This window comes from Ixodes scapularis, unplaced genomic scaffold, assembly GCF_016920785.2.
Source record: "Ixodes scapularis isolate PalLabHiFi unplaced genomic scaffold, ASM1692078v2 PGA_scaffold12__126_contigs__length_90152505, whole genome shotgun sequence".
Lineage (NCBI taxonomy): Eukaryota > Metazoa > Arthropoda > Arachnida > Ixodida > Ixodidae > Ixodes > Ixodes scapularis.
In genome coordinates this window covers 73,856,415-73,876,280 of record NW_024609838.1, presented here as the reverse complement: position 1 = coordinate 73,876,280, position 19,866 = coordinate 73,856,415, and the positions used below count along the sequence as shown (strand labels likewise).

At 40.4% G+C, this 19,866-nt stretch overlaps 1 pseudogene; it reads right to left on the bottom strand.

The window, feature by feature from the left end:
• Positions 1-14,516: 14,516 nt before the first annotated feature.
• On the bottom strand, positions 14,517-15,536 carry LOC121047063 (annotated as a pseudogene).
• Positions 15,537-19,866: the final 4,330 nt, after the last annotated feature.

Genomic DNA, 19,866 nt, shown 5'->3' with positions numbered 1-19,866 from the left:
TTTTCTTTTAATGACGTGCTCAACTTGAACACTACTAGAAATCTTCTGCAATGAGTTAATTTATTCCTTAACGTGAAAAAACAATAAATATATTATTTTGTATTCTGCAGATGGCAATGATATGTACTGTCTGTGGTGCTAATTTAAATGCGATACCTCAAACAACTTAGACGAAAATAAATATCAAGTTTAGGTCATAATTGCATGCAGATACATGTTTGGACATTTCTTCGAAACTCACGTTGAATAACAATAATCACATCTCAAGACGGCACTTACCTGTAGCTATACACAGATCATTCTTAAAAAAGTATAACATATCTACCATAAATAGCTCCGGCTGCAGCGTGCTTCAAATCTGGCACAAACGATAATCGTCAAAAACCCGTCGTGTCGTCCGTCCTCGCCCCTTCGGGGATTTATTTCTTTAAACCTAAGCATGCCAGAACATTGAAATAAATGACATTGTCTTTCGTAAGGAACGCAGCACCGCGTGTAAAAGTTCGAGAAAAAAAAATTACGAATGTACCCCACTCCTTGAAATCAAATGAAACCGGCCGCCGGTCTTTCGAAGTTCGACGAACGTCGAACTTTTACCCTAAAAGTTCGAAGTTCGTCGACCTTCTGACTTTTCAAAATTCGAAAGTTCGAAACTTTTCGAATTTTCTTGATAAATAAGTTCGAAAGTTCGAAATTCATCGCATTTTTTGGTCAGTCAAGTTCGAAAGTTCGAGAAGCATTGAACCTTGCAGCGCAATAAGTTCGAAAGTTCGAAAAAGATCGAATTTTTTTGCGTAATAAGTTCGACGGTTCGAAAAGCGTCGAACTTCTTAGCTTAACAAGTTCGAAAATTCGACCTCCGTCGAATTTTACGATATAGACAATTCGAAAAATCGAAATCTTTCGAACCTTTCGAACCGCTTGATTCGATCATCGAAACTTCGATTCGAAAAAAGTTCGCGGCATCCCTAGTTATTAATGTCTAAACACTGCACGTTGCGATTAGTGACTGCTTACCATATTTATTTTAATATTATGCAACTGCGAGGATTTGAGCATACAATAGTGCAGAGGCAATTTGAAAAGAGGGGAACGCGGTTTTTACTACTGTACCGAGCCACGTTGTCACTGTAGCCAAGTTAGACATCGGATGTTTGTTGGTAAAAATTTGCCTTAGAAAAATTGCATTTTGTGCACCCATTTATACACCAGCCGCTTTGCACACTGCAAAAGATACCTAACAGTCACACTAATTTAGTTTACTGCTGTATTATATTACCTTAATGTAAATAGTGCCCCCATATTTTCATCCATTCATCAAACCGATACATACAGTCTTGCATTCTATACAAAAAACGCATGTGTCGCTCAATTTAAATAGGCGTGTTGCTAGCACGGGCCGTCGCATCTTTTTGAAAAAGTCGCCGTGTCGCTCTTTTTGTTTTCATTTTTGTTCTTGCGAGGAGACCAATATTGCACTGTGGCGTGGGTGATTCGTGTAAGGTGCGTCATAGTGTGTCAGGACATTTCATTGAACTTTGTTTCAACAAGCGCGGTTTCTTCGACACGTTTTACCGAAAGTCGGTTTATAAAATTGCTTCCGAAGCGGTAGACTTTTCCAGCCCTTTGAAGATATCAAGGGGTTACAGTTGCCTATTACTGCTTGAGGCATTAAATAGAGAAAGGAAAGAAATAGCCCCAACAACCAATACTTTTTTTATTTTATTTTGTATTCTTGTGTCCCACAACTCTATCCGATTCTCCAGAGCCGACGCTACGAGCAGCAGGAACCAATCATGCAGCGTCGAAACGTATCAACAATGGTGTTCATCATGTTTCTGCGCGTGTACCATTATCGCTCAACCAGTCTTGTATAGAGAAGGCCCAGTGATATCTGTTTCTCAAACTGATATGTCCCATCTACTCAGAAGCGTCAGCTGCGTCTGCACTCAAGGCAAGCCGATGCATAAATAACCACAGTTTTTGCACTTTCCAACAAAACAATAAACTTTGGCATCTTCAGCGAACATCAAAATGCAATATAGATCTCGAAATTGAGGCTGTGTTATGACTTTAGCGCTTTTTTTTGAGGCTGCAGTTTTTTACATGTTAAAACCTAGTTTTACAAGTTGATCACTTTCATAACGACGGCAACAAAACCTTTGTTCTGCACCACAAAATTTTCGCCTGCCTACTCACGTAGGTTTATCTGTGGTTCAACTTAGCTCATTCTATAAGCTACCTGTGATTTTTTCGCAATATTAACCTGATCTGCCAACAATACTAACATTTAATTCAGGATCAAAGAAGCCACAACAGAGCAGAAAGGCTACAACCTATACCATGCAGGCCTGCAGCGCTGTTGAAACTAGTGCGACGATGTTAGTCTTTGACTGCTACATGATCATGATGACCACAATGACGCTTGAAGGAGACAGTAAATAAAAAGAAGGGAGGAGGGAGAAAGAGTCCGCACACTCGCGCACATTCCAGGAAGAGAGTTGCCTTGAGGCCCATCGGCAGGGTGCCCTATTGTCCTCAGCCACTCCATTTTACTTACGTTACTTTGGTAGTTGAAGTTGCTTGTCAAATGACAGTTTAAAGAACTATTAGCTTTACTTGATCTGACTGCGCTCTTTCCAAACTGCTATACATATCACGAAACTGTTTCTTTCGTGTTTCAGCAGGAGTTAGTACTATTCAATTTAGGATACCAGATGAGGACTGTTGTAGGCGTCGCAATAAGTCAAAGTCTTACCCATCTGGCAAGCGCAGCGTTTTCATACCCTGTCAGTGAAAGGGCTCAACTGCTGTAAAAAGTACCAGATAAGTTGTTATCTATTAAAAATAGTGACCTGCGTCAAAGTTTCTATTGACACATTTGCTTAAAGATAATTTCACAAGAGTAACATAGAAATCAAATAGAAAAATCAAAATTTATCATTATTTTCGGTTGCGTGGTTTTTCCAAAATTATTCACCGTTTTGTAAGTCGTAGTTGAAACGGACCACCAACGGCTACTTGCGGCATCCAAAAATATCCTAAGTGATTTACCACCTACATTACAGCTACTTATTTTGAGACTCAAGCAATTCGACAATGTCCTGGAGCTTGTACACGAGGAAAGAATGTCATTCACCCAACACACCTTCTCAGAAAGGTATATCGAGCAACTTCTACATGACCGGCAAAGGTGATGTTGACATTAACTATACAAGGGGGGTCAGCGGACTTGCTCGCTTCTTAATAATGTGATGGACGGAAGCAAGGGCACAAGACAAACTGCGTCAAGTATTTGACGGTCGGAAAACAACCCCGATGCTCTTGAAGGGCGGGTTTCGTTTTAACCACTATTGCTATGCATTTACGGAGAATTAATGCCAAGATATAAAGTGGTCATACCGAGATCAATGAGAAAGGTCATGTTCCAACATCTGCATGAGGGACGATATTTTGTAAACATTAAATACAAAACACTCGCGCTACTTTTTTGTATTGCACTGATATGATTAAAAATAGTCGACCTAAAAACAAAAGGTGTGTTTCCATCCAACGTTTAGTCTGTCGGCTACCTTTTGCATCTCTGTTAGAAAAGGAGCTAGAACATAATGGGGGCATAACTCAGGTGGGCCTTTGAGAGCATCCATCTAAGACGTACCTGTCAATGCATTCTCAACGAATTCAGATACGAAGAAAACACCTTGAACTACTAGCCGTCTAATAATTAAGAACAAGTAATAATAGCACCGCTATGATGTTCTTGTTTATTTATGTGCTGAAAAAGGAAGACAGCTTGTGTTGCGAGTAATACAAAATGCAACAGTACAATATGACATATTTCAAGTTGTTTTCAGCCGGTGTTTTAAAAAGCTTTAAAATTTTTGCTAACGAAGAAACTCAGGGCAATCAAAGGGTATTAGAAAAGGTGAAATAAATGCACCAATTTTTCTAAATAAGCCAGTTCAATGACCTGACTAAGCAGTTATAAAATGGATGGGAAGGAGACTCCGGTAAGGACTTCCAAATCTCGGGAAACCGCTAGCTCCTGAACTGAAAAGGGAGTTATATCTTCAGGGTCGAGTAATATATAATTATAATAAAATGAAAAAAAAAATTGACGTCTGATGGTAGAGAATAAAACCGCGAGTTAGAAAAAAAATATGTGGCCCCTTTTCCTTGCCAAGTTGGCACGAGAGTTTGAAGGCCATTTTGGGGAAAAGCGACAGCATTCCCCATAGAGACGTCGAAAGAGTTTCAACCTTTGTGGGAGGACAGTGAGGTAAATAGCAGGTGTGGGCCAGGTATTATGCGACTTTAAACTCGTACAATAAAGGAAGCCACCTAAGTTATCACAAAGAACTAACTAATTACTCAAAAAACTGGATGCTTCGCGTGACCAAGGTCACCAAAGAGCCTACGTGTCTGGTTCTTGGTTTTTCCAAAGCACAGGGGAAACGAATCATGCTGCTCAAATAATCTAGATTATTTTTTAAACTTGATTTTGCGTGTTTAATTTACATTTTGTTGTTTTACCTTGTCAGTACTTGCTTGACTGTTTCTAACACTATTCAGTCTTTTGCTTTACAAAACAAAAGAGAGATGTATCGGATGCAGGTTGGTAGTACTACTAGACTGAAATTATAAAAGCATTTATGGATTAAAAGCCTTTTCAAAGAGGCGATATCAACTGTATGGCATCTTGTTATAGGATTAATCATAACCAATGTTGTTATAACATCGGTTATTCATTGATCGCTCCTGGGAATTACCTTACTGAGATCATAATTTAAAACCTGCCTTATAATGTATTTTAGTAGCTTGCGATAACGAATTTTCACGACCATTCTATACAATTTTTAGGCCATACCTGTTCCTGCAGTAAAGATGTTTTCCTGACGAACAACAGAAGGAGACTCAACGCACGAGCTTATACTTTCTTCCTTTAGTGAAAAATAACAAATATGTGCTCCGGTCTTCTGAAGCTAGGATGAATGACACTCCATGCTCAAAAGCTTCAACTAGTCAAAACTAAGTATAATTTTGTTTGTTAATTAATACCCGTCCAAACGTTTATAAATTATATTTTTATGAAACAATTCTAACAGAATACTTAAATATCGGCGTGTCGAAAGTGTAGCGTTTAAAATAATGAATTGAAGTTATACTCACTATTGAAACTTCGTATCGATTAAAGCCTCCTTCAAAGACGGAAGGTCCAGTAATTTTACAATCGGGCGTAGTGTGGATTATGTTTTCAAGGTGTGTCTGTATTATAATTACGTCCACGTGGAATGACCTGCAAATAAAGGGGGTCGTGTTAGAAAAACCGTATTGCCTACAGCCCTGATCGTTAACGCATAGATTATGACAAAGCATTAAACATAAAATGAGAGACAAACAAAATATTACTGATACTATCAAAATCATGAATTCATGTTGAAACAAAGAACATGTCTGGAGTCCTTTCGGGTATAAAATGAATGGGATACAAAAATAAGGAAGTTAATTCATTCTGATATTAACTGAGTTGTTTACAGGTCTGGAGAAGAAAGGGGCTTCGCGGTACAAATACAAGTTGAGCCGTATTTCACGCACATTAGGTGTCGAATCGCCTGGCAGCGCGCATTTAGTCAGGGTTTCCTAATGAACATAAGCTTACCCCAGCATCACGCCACACAAGGTGTTCGCGGCCACCGTCGGCGTTAACTCGTCTCACACCACAGACGGAAATTAAAAACCGAGATCCCCTTTTTTCGCTAACAAAATAGTCGCCATCAGCTGATTGATGTAGGCCAAGCTAGATCTGCCAGTTAGCCACATGCATAATGACAATATGAGCAGCCAAAAACACAGCTCGTGTTAATTTTTTTTTTTAATTACTGCGAAAGGTGTGCAGCGCACTCGCGATACTTGAAACTCGGATATTGCGTACATCCGGTTAACTCACACAAATTGAAATACTTCTGTTATCCCGATATGTTTTCAATGCATTTATAAGCCGCTTAATTCAAACAGAGTTTTCGCCTAATCCATAAAATTTGCTCATCGCGGCGGGTTAGCCCAGTTGAGTTCGTTTCTCACCGGGCAGTTGTGTTCTGCGGAAAAGCAATACCCGCAAAGCTCATGGATGAAGAAAGAATAAATTAATTAGGACAGGGACAACACAACCACATCTTTCAGAAAGATGTGGTTGTGTTGTCCCTGTTTTAATTGTTTTATTCTTTCTTCATCCATGACTTAAACCAACACGCTCTTCTCCCAAGCATACCACAAAGCTCGCGGTGAATGCTTCTCCGCAGAACGCGGGTGCTCCGTGATAAGCGCACTTGACAGGACTGATGTACCGCGATTACGCAGACACAACAGTCCTGACGATTTGCTTTCATTATTCGTGCGTGTTTGTTATTTTTCTGAGAGGCCTAGATTCGAGAATAAATATAGGATATTGGCATATAGCAAGCAGGTCTAAAAATTAACCCGATTGGGAAGAAGGTGCGTATCTTTATGTTAAATTTGATGTCAAATATCACATTTGCACGCCACGCCAATGTAGAAATTTACTTTTTGAGGCCACGGATGATAGTAAATATTTAATTAAAACTAACTCAGCTTAGAATTGTACATGTGGAAGGTTGAGTACAACCTTCACGAGTTCAGCTGAATCTTCGTTTAAGCAGGGAACAACTGTGTAAAAGGCTTGGAGAAACTTTTCAAGATTCGACTAGAGAATATTTGCCCAAAACCATGATTCGTTTTGAACTTCAGCAATGTTTAATGTGTGTGCCTGTCTATAAATTGGCCCTTATAGAAAAAAGTGTAAAAAACCTGCTTTTTATGTCTAGCTACTTGTATAGCAAATCGCTACTTTGCCTCACATATTAATTATATGAATGTCTGATACTTACTTCAAGATTTGACATCACAAAACCTAGTTTAATGATAAATAATTACCTAGATGATATGGCACAAGCGGGACTGAAATCAATGATATATGAATTCACAAGAGAAGAGATATTAGGCGAGAAACTAACACAGTCATGTATAGATCATATACACGTGCGGTCGAAGGAAGGGAATCCCGAAGGACAAGTAATTTCTGAAGAAGTGGCTGACCATTATTTTGTGGCAGTAACTATTCCAGATCTTATTCAAAACAGTAATAAAATTGTTGAAGGCTGATTTATAAATAATAAAATAGTCGATAAACATATCCAAGAAATCGACTGGAATGTTCTCGCCGAAGAACAAAACCCAGAAAAATTATACGATAATATTGTTAAAATATTCAATGATATTTATACAAAGTCAACTCAAAGATGCAGTACGAAAAAACGTAAACAACAGAATCAATGGATAACTAAAGAAATTGATGACCTGATCAAAGAAAAAAAAGAAAGCTTGGCAACTACTGCAAAGATTTCCTAATAATAAGAAGTACAAAGAAAATAACAGAATAATTAGGAATAAAGTTACAGCATTAATAAGATTAACAAAAATAAATTATTACTAGAACAAATTCTCTGAGACAAAAGATACAGCAGAATGCTGGTCCTTGGTAAACCAACTGTTACAACGAAAAAAGAAAAAAACGATTGAAGACACTATTCAAACAAACTTCGGGCCTGAACATGACTTAGGGATACTAGCAAATAGTTTTAATACAGAAGATGTGAAGTCAATTGAAACTTTATGTTGTACGACAGCGGAAAGACAACCAAATCAATTAAGAAATAATGATTCAATATTTTTCCCCGATATGGATGACAATGATCTAATTGAAATTGTAAAGCAATTAAAGACTAATAAGGCAACAGGGTTTGATCAAATTAGGGCTAGAGATATTAAATACCATATCAATATAATGAAACCTGTCCTATTACAGTTGTACAATCGTATATTTTCTAGTGGCATCATCCCAAAAAAGCTTAAAACATCCGTTGTTCGGCCTATATACAAGAAAGGTGAGAAAAATAAATTCCTAAATTATAGACCAGTTTGTATCCTTTTTGTGATAAACTATATAATGGAAAAATATATTAATGAAGTTCTTAGGTGCTATATCGCTAAATATAACCTACTAACTATCACACAATATGGATTCAGGGAACATATAGGAACCAGTGACCTTCTAGAAGACTTTTTTGACTATGTAAATGAAAACATCGACGCCGGTAATTATGTTCTAGCCTTATTCATAGATTTTACGAGGGCTTTCCAAACAATCAATCATGATATCTTAATGGATAAACAATATAGTATTGGAATTCAAGGGAAGACATATGATTTATTTCGGAATTATCTTGCTGATTGATTTCAGGTAGTACGTTTAGGCTCAAAATATAGCAAGAAAATTAAGGTAAAACAAGGAGTACCACAAGGTACAGTCCTCGGTCCACTACTCTTTAATATATATGTTAACGAGATAGCACAGGTTAGCTTAAAAAGTAAGCTCCTTCAATTTGCAGATGACACGGTAATTGTATACGAACAGAGAAATTACGAAGTAGCGGCAATGACTATACAAGATGATATACATAAAATTATTCAATGGTACCCTAAAAACCAAATATTTGTAAATGTTCCAAAAACGCAAGTAATATGCTTTAGAGATCCAAGAAAAAAAATCCTAAATGAATTTCCACTAAAAATGCATGATGAGAACTGCGACAACTGCTCGTGCATCCCGCTAAAATACGCTGATAATGTAAAATACCTGGGTATGCACATAGACAGATATGTTAAATGGGATATTCACATAGACCAGGTTTGTAAAAAAATTAAGGGTATTAATGGCCCATATGTATCACATCCAAGAACTAGTACCGCGGTCCATACTTAAAATGATATACAATTCACTGGGTAAATCCGTACTTCAGTACGGAATAACAGTTTACGGGCACTGTGCCAAGTATTTACAACTAAAGATAGAATCGATTCAAAAAAGGATAGTTAGAAATATTGGGTACCGACGCGAAGAAACTAGTTTCTCAGATTATATGCATAAAGAATTAGGAATATTACGTTTCAGAGATCATATGAAGTATGATATTATTATAAAGCATTTTTTCACCAATAAATATAGGCGCGAAAATAAAAAAGAAAGGACATTAATACCTAATAACAAATTTGTTGAACCATTTGTAAGAACAAGATATGGAGAGGCCACAAGGAAATATTACATACCTAAGCTTTATATTACATTACCCGATTGGAAATAAAATCCCCTAGAATAACAAAAATAGCAGAAAAGTGGATAATTGAACAGGGAAAAAAAGATTCTTAAAAGGTAATAGGTATAACTGATGAGTATCCCCGAAAACGCAGGATAGAAAAGGTTGTTATGGTGTTCTATTATTAGAATTGTCTCGTAAGTTGTGAATTCTATTTTTCTTTAGGGTAGGTAAATGCTAATTCAATATGATTCGATGGGTTTACACATGTACTCATCAAAGTAGGCGAACTAATATAAGCTGTAGAAGATACTATAAACTGCAGTAATAGGTACTAATATTGGTATGTTTTGTTGTTTTTAGTTATGTGTGCAATAAAAATGCAGAGGCTCCTGTCGCGTCCCACACACAAACCATCATTGGCTTATGTGGGCTTTATATTGTATTATTTTCAAACAAAGTAAATAAAGATGTTTTTTTGTATTGTATTGTATTGTATTCTAATATTTCAAACTTAAGTCTGTGTCTTTCTCAGGTTTGAATTCACAAGATTCAACTGCGTTGCACAGCTACATTGTTGTACAATTTATTTATTTATTCTTGAGTTGAAGATGCCCACCAATAGATAAATGCCTTACCAGTGGTAAACAAGAATACATTCACAACGGAACAATTAATGCGAACACTGAAATAATAAAAGTACAAAGACTACATTGAAATGCAGATGACCTGTGTTATTTTGGCTACCACTGTTTTTAAAATCGCTAAAATTTATAAAAACTTGTTTTGAAGGTGACTCAAAATTGTTATAAAAGGCCATAATTCTTGTGAGAGGCGATGTGTTAGAAAGTTTGGGAACACGAAAAAGTTCAGTTTATCTCAAGGAGCGAGATGTTACGTGAATGCTTATATCGGTTAGCAGAACTGGGCAAGCTACTCCGTCGTTCAATAATTTATGCAAAAACAACCAATCCTTAATATCTCTTTTCTCAGCAAGCGTGGTAATTTCCAATGTACAGTGTAGCCAGTTATAATCATAGTAAATTTTTTCAGCAAGCTGCCGGTCGCATATCAAACGAATAACGCATCTCCGGACGCCTTCAATGCGCTCTAGTCTCGACAAAATCAATGAATTCCACGCATCTGATGAAATTTCCGATCTCGATTGGACATTAAAGTTATACAGTACTATTGCAGTGCGCGGGTTTTGAAAATCCTGCGTTATTCTGGACAACATAACAAGCATCCTCAATGATGAAGCAACTACACCATTGACATGTGCTTCCATGCGAAGGGTGGAATACCATAACGCACCGAGACCACGACTTTCTGTTTCACACTAGTTCAGCATGTAAGAATATGTGTGCACTATTTTTTCGGCTAAATGTAATCACGTTGTTTTTTCTTGAAGTCAACATAAGACAATTATTTGAACACCGCGCACTGCACGCACTGACGCATTAATATCACATTGTACTTGCAAGCAGTCTCCAGGGGTCTCAATTTCGTGAAATATTTTTACGTTATCAGCATATTGCAACATCTGAGAAAACTTTGTACAATCGAAGAGATCCTTGGAAGAAATTATGTGTAAAAGGGACCAAGATTAGATCCCTAATGCACAGATATAACGACGTATGGGGGAGACTGGACTCCTTGTTTGCGTACAAGATTCGCGCGCCCCAGCAAATAAGTTCTAAAGCATTTTGTGTACCTCTCGCTTGCAGCATATTTAGAAATCTTAACTAAAAGAAATTCATGATCGAATGTATCGAAAGCTTTCGTTATGTCTAAATAAACTACATTGACTTTTCTGTTTTCTATGAAATGAGCGCAAAACTGCATAAACTCACAAAGGCTTTTTTCTACCGATCTGAACTTTATGAAGCCATGCTGGGTAGGGTTAATTCTGTATTAAAAAAGGGATTTATTCCTGCACAAACAACCATTTCAAAAACTTTTGATACAATAGACAGCAATGACAGCGGCCTATAGTGTTTTTTTTTTCGGTTGGGTCTCCCGATTTAAAACTGGTTCAATTACAGCAGCTTTTGACGCGGCAGAAAATGTCAAATCAAAAATATATATTAAAACGGATGCGAATATGCTACTGTTACGTTGAGGGGAAGTCGGGACAGACGCCGGGGCAGCAGGGCTTACTGCTTTATGGCAACATGGTCCACCGTCAAGAACGAACACGATGAAAGTGATCCCCATAGCAGCGGCGTTCCGCTCTTCTAGACAGGGCGCCAAGCGATAACATATGGCGCGCATGCGTGGGGCGGTATATCACACAGAGATATGACAGTGCAAGTCACCGACGCAACATTGTGCAAGTCACCGACGCAACATTCCTTCTCCTTTTAGTTTACAGTCGCTATTACACCAACGTACACTTTGTAAGACATTGGTATAAGTAACATGTAATAACACAACTCATACAATCCAATTCAATATTCACACTCAATGATACGCCAGCCTGTCTGGTGGTCTTCTGGCACGAGTGCTTCTCCTAGGAGAGACGTGCGGTTGAACGGGACCACCCAGACCAGTTTCTGCGCGGCCTGTTCCGTCAGCCGTTTCCACAAGTGTATCATCCTCAGCGCTGTCATGCAGAGCAGGCCAATACGGTTGAGCGACCTGTTCTGGCACGGGGATATGTGCCGAGTTCACGGCTCTCAAATGATCTGCATGCACATATCTGATGCGCTGCTGTACCCGTACCAAAAATGTAACGCTAGACACAACCTTGATCACTTTTCCCCTAAACCATTTGACACTCTCACCCCTCACGGATTTCACCATTACTGCATCCCCCACAGAAAAGTTGCGAACAGTACCACGTTGTTTATTTGAGCTTTTCTGGACGCTCTCCAGTTTGGTTTGCTTTGCTCGCGTCATGTTTGGTTTCAAAATAGATAACCTTGTTCGCAGTTTTCTTCCGAGAAAAAGTTCACTGGGAGTTTTGCCTGTAAAAGAATGCGGTGTCATTCTGTATGAAAAAAGAAAATTGTCAATCTTGTGCTACATGCTTCTTGGGCAGTCATTCTTTTGGTCTGCCAACAACGATTTTAACAGAGCCTTCTTTACAGCCTGAACTACCCGTTCAGCGGCCCCATTTGACTGCGGGTGGTATGGTGGCGTTAGCATGTGCTTGACTCCGTTCTTACAAAGGAATTCTTGAAACTCCTGACTTGCAAATTGTGGACCATTGTCTGTCAGAAATTCGACTGGTAGTCCCTACGACGCAAAAACCGACCGTACGACCTCTACCGTCTTTTGAGTGGTTGTGCTAGACATGAATTCGACTTCAACCCACTTAGAATGCGAGTCAACCATAACCAGAAAAGTCTTGCCATCTTTTTCGGCGAAGTCCAAGTGGACGCGTTCCCCATTATTGGAACACCACAACCACGTTTGTAACGGTGCCGCCGGTACCTAAGCACGGACACTGTCACAAATATCACACTCTCTGACAAAGTCCTCAAGCTCTTTGTCAATGTTGGGCCACCATACGATCCCCCGAGCAAGCATTTTCATCTTGTTAACTACTGGATGTTCTTCGTGCAGAAGATCCAGGACGCCTCTCCTCAAGGAACTTGGAATAATCACGCGGTTGTTCCATAGGAGGCAATTCATGTCCAATGATAGTTCGTACCGTCTAATAAAGTATGGTTCCAGCTCTTTGTCAACAACTTTGGGCCAACCATGCCAAGTCATCTCGCGAACTTGCCTCAGCTGATCGTCTTTCTCAGTTCCTTTTGCGACATCTTCAGCTGTTAGCGGCATGTCAGGAACAGGCGAGAAATAATGAACAGCTTCCTGCGTCCGCGGACAAGGTAACGGTAACCTGGACAGCCCGTCTGCATTTCCAATGCAACCACCCTTCCGATACCGAATGGTGTACTGGTAACTGGCAAGTAAGTTGGACCAGCGGTGCATTCTTGCTGCGGCTATGGAGCTAGAATGCTTTTTCGGATCTAAAATGTGCCTGAGCGGTTGGTGGTCTGTTACGATGGTGAACAGACGGCCATACTGATACTTGTGAAATTTTTGTACGCCATACACGATCGCCAACGCCTCTCTATCGATATTAGCGTAGTTCCGCTCAGCGGCCCTTAACGTTCTAGATGCATAAGCCACTGGCCTTTCTTCTCCGTTGATCACATGAGAGATAACTGCGCCCACACCGTAAGAAGACGCATCACACGTCAATTTGAGCGGTTTCGCTGCGTCATTACGCTCAAGAACAGCGTTGCTGCACAGGAGTTGTTTGCAACACTCAAAACTTTACACTCCTGCGTCCAGTTCCATGCGTTTCCTTTTCTGAGCAGTTTGTGCATCGGTTCTAGCGTTGAGGCAAGGCACAGCAAAAAACTTCGCGTAAAAGTTCAGTAAGCCTAAGAAAGCCCTCAACTCTTTCTCGTTTTGTGGCCCTGGCGCTTTCAACACCGCTTCCATCTTTTCTTTTGTTGGCTGCAGTCTATTTCTGCTTATCTCGTGTCCAAGATACCGGACACTTTTCTGAAAAAATTTACACTTCCTCGGGTTTACACGAATTCCGTGCTCGCATAGCCGTTCCAACACGCACTCGGTGTTTGCTGCGCATTCCTCGTGTGTTCTACCGGAAATTAGAACATGATCGAGGTAGCAAGCAGTGCTTGGCATTTCTTTAAGGATCTGATCCATCACCGACTGAAACAATGCAGGCGCACTTGCCACGCCGTAGGGAAGTCGTCGGAACCGGTATAACCCGAGGTGGGTATTCACCGTTAGAAGCTCTAGCGAGTGCTGCTCGAGCTCTAGTTACACGTAAGCTTTTGGCAAGTCGAGGACCTCCCGCTACTGCCGCAAACATGTCTTCGGGCAACGGAAGCGGGTAGTGATCTACCTTCAGATGTGGATTTACTGTGACACGATAATCCCCAGAGTCTCACTGTCTTGTCTTCCTTCGGAACGACGAGTAAGGGTGTTGCCCAATCGCTGTGTTGGACTCGGTAAATTACACCGTTTTCTTCCAAGGATTCTAGTTCTTTCTCTACGTTTTCACGGAGCGCATAAGGCACCGGCCTTGCTTTGCAAAAAATAGGCCGGGCGTTATCTTTAAGAAGCAAGCTTCCTTTGAAGCCTTTGATTACGCTGACTCCGCCTTCAAACACGTTACTGTACTTCTGTTTTAAAGACACTTCCGTCATGACCGTGTGCACTGAGATTATCTAAAACCAGTTCAATCGCACTTTTGATAACCAGTCGCGATTCAGCAAGTTTGGAGTGACTGTCCCTTTTGCATCCTGCGCAATAATCAACGTCAGAATGTGGTCGTCTCCCTCGTACGTTACTCGAACGTTAACACACCCTTTCACTGGAATCGAACCTCCATTGTAAGCTTTTAGCCTTACGTTGCTTTTTTTCACAGCGTTTGTTTCCAAACGTTTTACGAAATGAGCTTTCACTCATTATTGAAACAGCAGATCCCGTATCTACTTGCATTTCGAACTGTTTGCCGTCAATCATTACGCTTACACAGTAGGCGTTTGCCTTTGGTTTTGCTCTAACTTCTAACAAATCAGTTTCCTTAACGGCTTTCTCTACTGTTGTTACGGCTTTGACACTTGTTCTACACATTTTCGCAATGTGGCCAGGTTTTGAGCATTTGAAACACTTGCTCTTTAAGTAAGGACACACTTTTGAAGTGTGTGCGTTACCACACCTAGTAAAAGCGACATTTGTCTTTGAAGCCGGAAAGTTCTTTTTACCTTGTCGCTGTGTGGACTTTCGCTGCCAGTTGACGTCATCTTGGACACTGGTGCTAGCTGAGGGTTCTTCTGTTCGCCGAACCTCCTTGCTTTGGCCTTGCGCGGCCTACATTCCCAAGGCAGAGCTGAAGGCCCGGTCAAAGGTGCAATCTTTATCGCTTGTCGCCAGCAACTTGCAGCGGATTGCGTCATTCTGTAATCTCACGATGAGACGGTCTCGAAGCGCCTCCTCTAGAAACGTGCCGAAGTCGCACTTAGCTGCCAGTTTCTTGATTTCCACGACAAAGTCACTGATGTTTTCACCTTCACGTTGATCCCTTAGGTAGAATTTGTATCGTTCCACCACCGCCGAACGCCTGGGAGCGCAGTGGTTCAGGAGGATCTTGACGATGTCGTCGTCGGTGGCTTCCACAGGCTTTTTCGGAAAGAGCAGATTCCGAAGCGTGATGAACGCCGCCTCCCCGATAAGCGTGAGAAATACTTGCTGTTTGGTAGCCAGGTCAATCTTGTTTGCAGTTGCGAAAGCTTCAAAGCGTTCCACGTACACTTCGAAGTTGCCTTTCTCCGGAGAAAATTCCGGAAGGTGCCCCAAGACGGAACTGTTCTGCATAGCCCTGTCTGAAGTCTTGTCGTCCTCTTCCACGCTCATGGTTCTTCAGCAACCAGGCTTGCTGACCCACATCTCGTCGCCACTGTTAAGTTGAGGGGAGTCGGGACAGACGCCGGGGCAGCAGGGCTTACTGCTTTATTGCAACATGGTCCATCGTCAAGAACGAACAAAATGAAAGTGATCCACAGCAGTGGCGTTCCGCTTTTCTAGACAGGGCGCCAAGCGATAACATATGGCGCGCATGCGTGGGGCGGTATATCACACAGAGATATGACAGTGCAAGTCACCGACGCAACAGCTGCCAAACCTTTTAGAATAAAATTAGGAATGCCATCCATATCCGTCGCTAGATTTTGCTTGAGAGTATCAACTGTATCCATTAATTCAGAAATCTCAACTTCATCCGCTGCCATCCCATCCCCACAACTCCAAGGAGTGTGGAAAGTGTCAATGTCGGGAGATTCAGATGAAAAACATGAACTAAAAAACTCGCAAAACTTTTGAGCAATATCTGGTAATTGCAACCCTCTTCGTTCAAATTAATATCCTGTCGAGGTTGTTTCGTGTATTTTTTCGCATATTACCAAACCTATCTAGCATGCGTCCCTAAGGTTTCCTTCGACTCTCATTATGTGTAGCATGTCATCTTGTTCATATAATTTCTTAACTAAAGCTCTACACACTAAAGCTCTACAATGATAATGATGATATGATTTTGGCCTATTCTATTCTGCAAAATGGCATGTTCATTTCATGTGTTGACGGCCCTCTTAGCCAGAGATGATATGACTTAGCCCTATCCTGTTCTAAAAAATAGACCGAGCATGGCATTCGACAACCGCCACTTCTCGATAGAGATGTTATAGCCTTGGATCATCCTCTTTTACAAAATATCACGTTCGTGGCATTTGACGACCGCCCGTCTTGCCAGAAATGTTGTAATTATGGCCTATCTTTTTCTACAAAAGAACACGTTTATTGCAATTGACGACCGGCCTTTCTCGCTGGAGCTGTTATGACCTTGGCCTACTATGTTCTACAAAATAGGACGTTCATTGCATCTGGCGACCAGACCTTCTCGCTAGAAATGATATCACGTTGGCCTATCCTGTTCTACAGAATAGCACCTTCATGGCAGTTGGTGACCACCCATTCTCGCTTGATAGGTTGGAATATCTTGGAATATCCTGTTTTAAGAAATCGCACGCTCACGGCATCTGCTGAGCGTTCCTTCTCGCTACAAATTATATGACTTTGGCCTATTCTGTTACACAAAATAAAGCTTCCGATAAGGCACGCAGCACCTCACGAAAGGTACGGCTGTGGGCCAAGCCGAGGAGCTTCGGAACTCCACCGAAATCGCCGCAATTGCTGAATAATCCTCACCACCTCAGCAGGACAGTACGTCGCTACCGCAAGTCAACCAGAGTGTCGAACCGAAATGTTTCTCGTTCCGGTTCAGGGGAAACGGTTCAGCTCCGGAGTGAGAAAATAAACGTTCAAACCGGTTAACCCGGTTCGTACTCATATGCTACAAATATAATTGACGAGAGCAGAAGCTAAACTATGGATATTTTTTAAAAGTGTTACTTATAGAATATAAATGCTCACATTACTGTTTGGGACGAACGAGCTAGTGCTGGGGCACCTCGGGACGTGGGTGAAAGCGCAGTTTAATGTCAGGCAGCTGACCGAAGAAGCAGGACGTCGTCATGCATATCGGGGGAAAGAAGGCACTTCCGAGTCGATAGAATGAACTTCAGTGCAGAAAAGGCGCACTCCACTCTGACCTGGGTTACAGGCACTCCCAGGGCTACTTGCGCCAATGCGTAAAGGTCTGGATGGCGTTCCCTTCTCTCCTCCCAAAGCGGCAACACGTTAGCGTCCCTTGAAAGCCGCGGCTCTTTGTCTAGCAATGCTCAGAAGAGCTGTGCGCCTTAATGATTGTGTATCAGAGGAGAACACGTTCTGGTGTTTTGTTGTTTCTGCTACCAGAGATCGAAGCTGATTTGCTGTTTTTTCTGGTTGTAACTGTTGATTGAATTTCCTCTTTTCTTCCCGATGCTAGACTTTAATTTCGGACAGATTGTAAAATCCGCTGAGTTATTTTAAATGCAGATTGGATGCGCCACAATATGGCACTAGTGCAGGTTCTAAACTATTCATCGGCCTTTGTATCGATTTCTTATTCGATCAGTTGTACAATGAAATCAAGAAGTTTTAAGTAAATAGCAAACAACTCTACAAAATTCAAGACAAGGAACACCAAACAGAGCACGGACTGAATAACAAAACAAACAAGGGCAAAGAAAGGCATAGACAACACTAGGCGTGTTTTTATACCTATTTTGTACTTGTTTTCCTTCCTTTTTTTGCGTTTAGTCCGAGATGAAGAAACAACCAACCCAACTCACCGTTTTGCAATAAAACAGGCTCAATAATTGGTCACTTATGCTGACGTGCGAAGTGGGTATGTTCTAGTGGTAAATTTTCTTTGAGTAGCCATTTCCGGTCCCCAAGAAAAGGTTGGAAGGAAAGTGCGCTTTTGTTTAAAAAATACATTAGATCGGAGATCCCGGAGAATGTTTAGTTACTGTGCTAACTTCGTTTGAGTTCTCGAGCCGAACTTCTTAAATTATGAAGACGACCGTTATGTGAAAATCAAATCATGGAACGTTACAGAACTTTCCGCTACCTATGTTTCTCGCTTTCTGATTTGATTTGATTTGAAATGTCTTGAAAAGATTATTCACAATGGAGTGACAAGTTTCTGCACTAAATTTTCATTAATTTCTGACTCACAGTACGGCTTCCGCAGAGGTCGATCAACGGAGTTCGCCTTGCTACATAGAGCAGAAGGAGTTAATTTTAAAGTCGTTTGAAGAAAAAAAGTTAACTTTAGGCATCTTCATTGATTTTTTGAAGGCGTTCGACCGTATTGACCATACTACCCTAATAAAAAAGCTCAAATGCTATGGAATTCCCGGTGCACCTTTAAATCTTTTACAATCGTACTTTAAATTTCGCCAGCAATATGTCGTAATAAATGGAGAGTTCTTCTGTCCCACCCATTAGAGCTGGAGTACCGCAAGATAGCATTTTACGTCCTTCGTTATTTAATCTATACATAAACGATATTGTTATATCAACAAAGACCCATCCTTCATTATTTATGCCGATGACACCAATCTATTTTTTTTTTCAGGTACAGAGATGGAAGACCTTGTTAAAGAAACGAATGCCTCACTAGAGAAGCTGTATTATTGGAGTGAAGTTAACTCACCAATAATCAACACGAGCAAAATCAAGGCTGTCCTTGTTAAACCCAAGAATAGACATGTTTCTTTTTCTTTTAATATCATCTTGGGTCCCTATGTCATAGAAATGGTGCCGAACGTCAAAACGCTCGGAGTGTATTTTAATGAACAGATGTCTCGGGATTACCATGTTAATAATGTTGTTAAAAAACTATCAAGAGTGTTTAGGAAATTATGGCAATTCAGAAATGTATTGCCTCGTCACATAAAAATGTTTATATACAGGGCCCTTTTTTACCTAATCTGAACTACTGTAATTTAGTGTGGTGTACCACATCTATGTCAAATGCTAACAAATTGCACCTTCTTGAAAAAAAGGCCGTTCGCACAATACTCAACGTTCCTTTCGATACACATACACCTCCATTATTTAAAGAACTACGTCTCATAACTGTCCCTAACCTATATGAGTATACTCTACTAACACGATACAGATCAGCCCTCCGTTCTAACGAGCCTTTCCTTAGACATATTTCAAACCTAACACAAAATATCTGGGTATATGACGTTCGTGAGGGGGAGCTTTGGAAAATACCAACAAAACGTAGAAATTACGGTTTCCAAATGATAAGGTATAATCCTCCATTTATTCTAAATAAACTTCAGAAGCATAATTTGACAAATATCGAGAGACTGAATCTTAGTACAATTAGAAATTTTTTCCTGCATTAAAATTTCGCTTGTATTGTGGGGTCGTGTGTTCTGTATGTTTCAGTTATCCTCGAGGTAGTACGATTATTATTTTTAGTCCTGTCGTGTACCTAAATATGCTATGTGCCTTATATATATGTGTGTATGTGTGCGTGTGTATGTATATGTGCATATATATATATATATAATCAACGGGCATGGTGGCGGGAGGCCAAAGGCGTGGGTATATAACTGAGAAGAAACACCCTTAGTGAAAACAGCAACAACGGACGATTTAATCTTCGACGTTTCGGCCGGAGTCCGGCCTTCGTCAGGAATCTTCTCAGTTATATAAATATATATACATTTTTTTTGCTATCTCT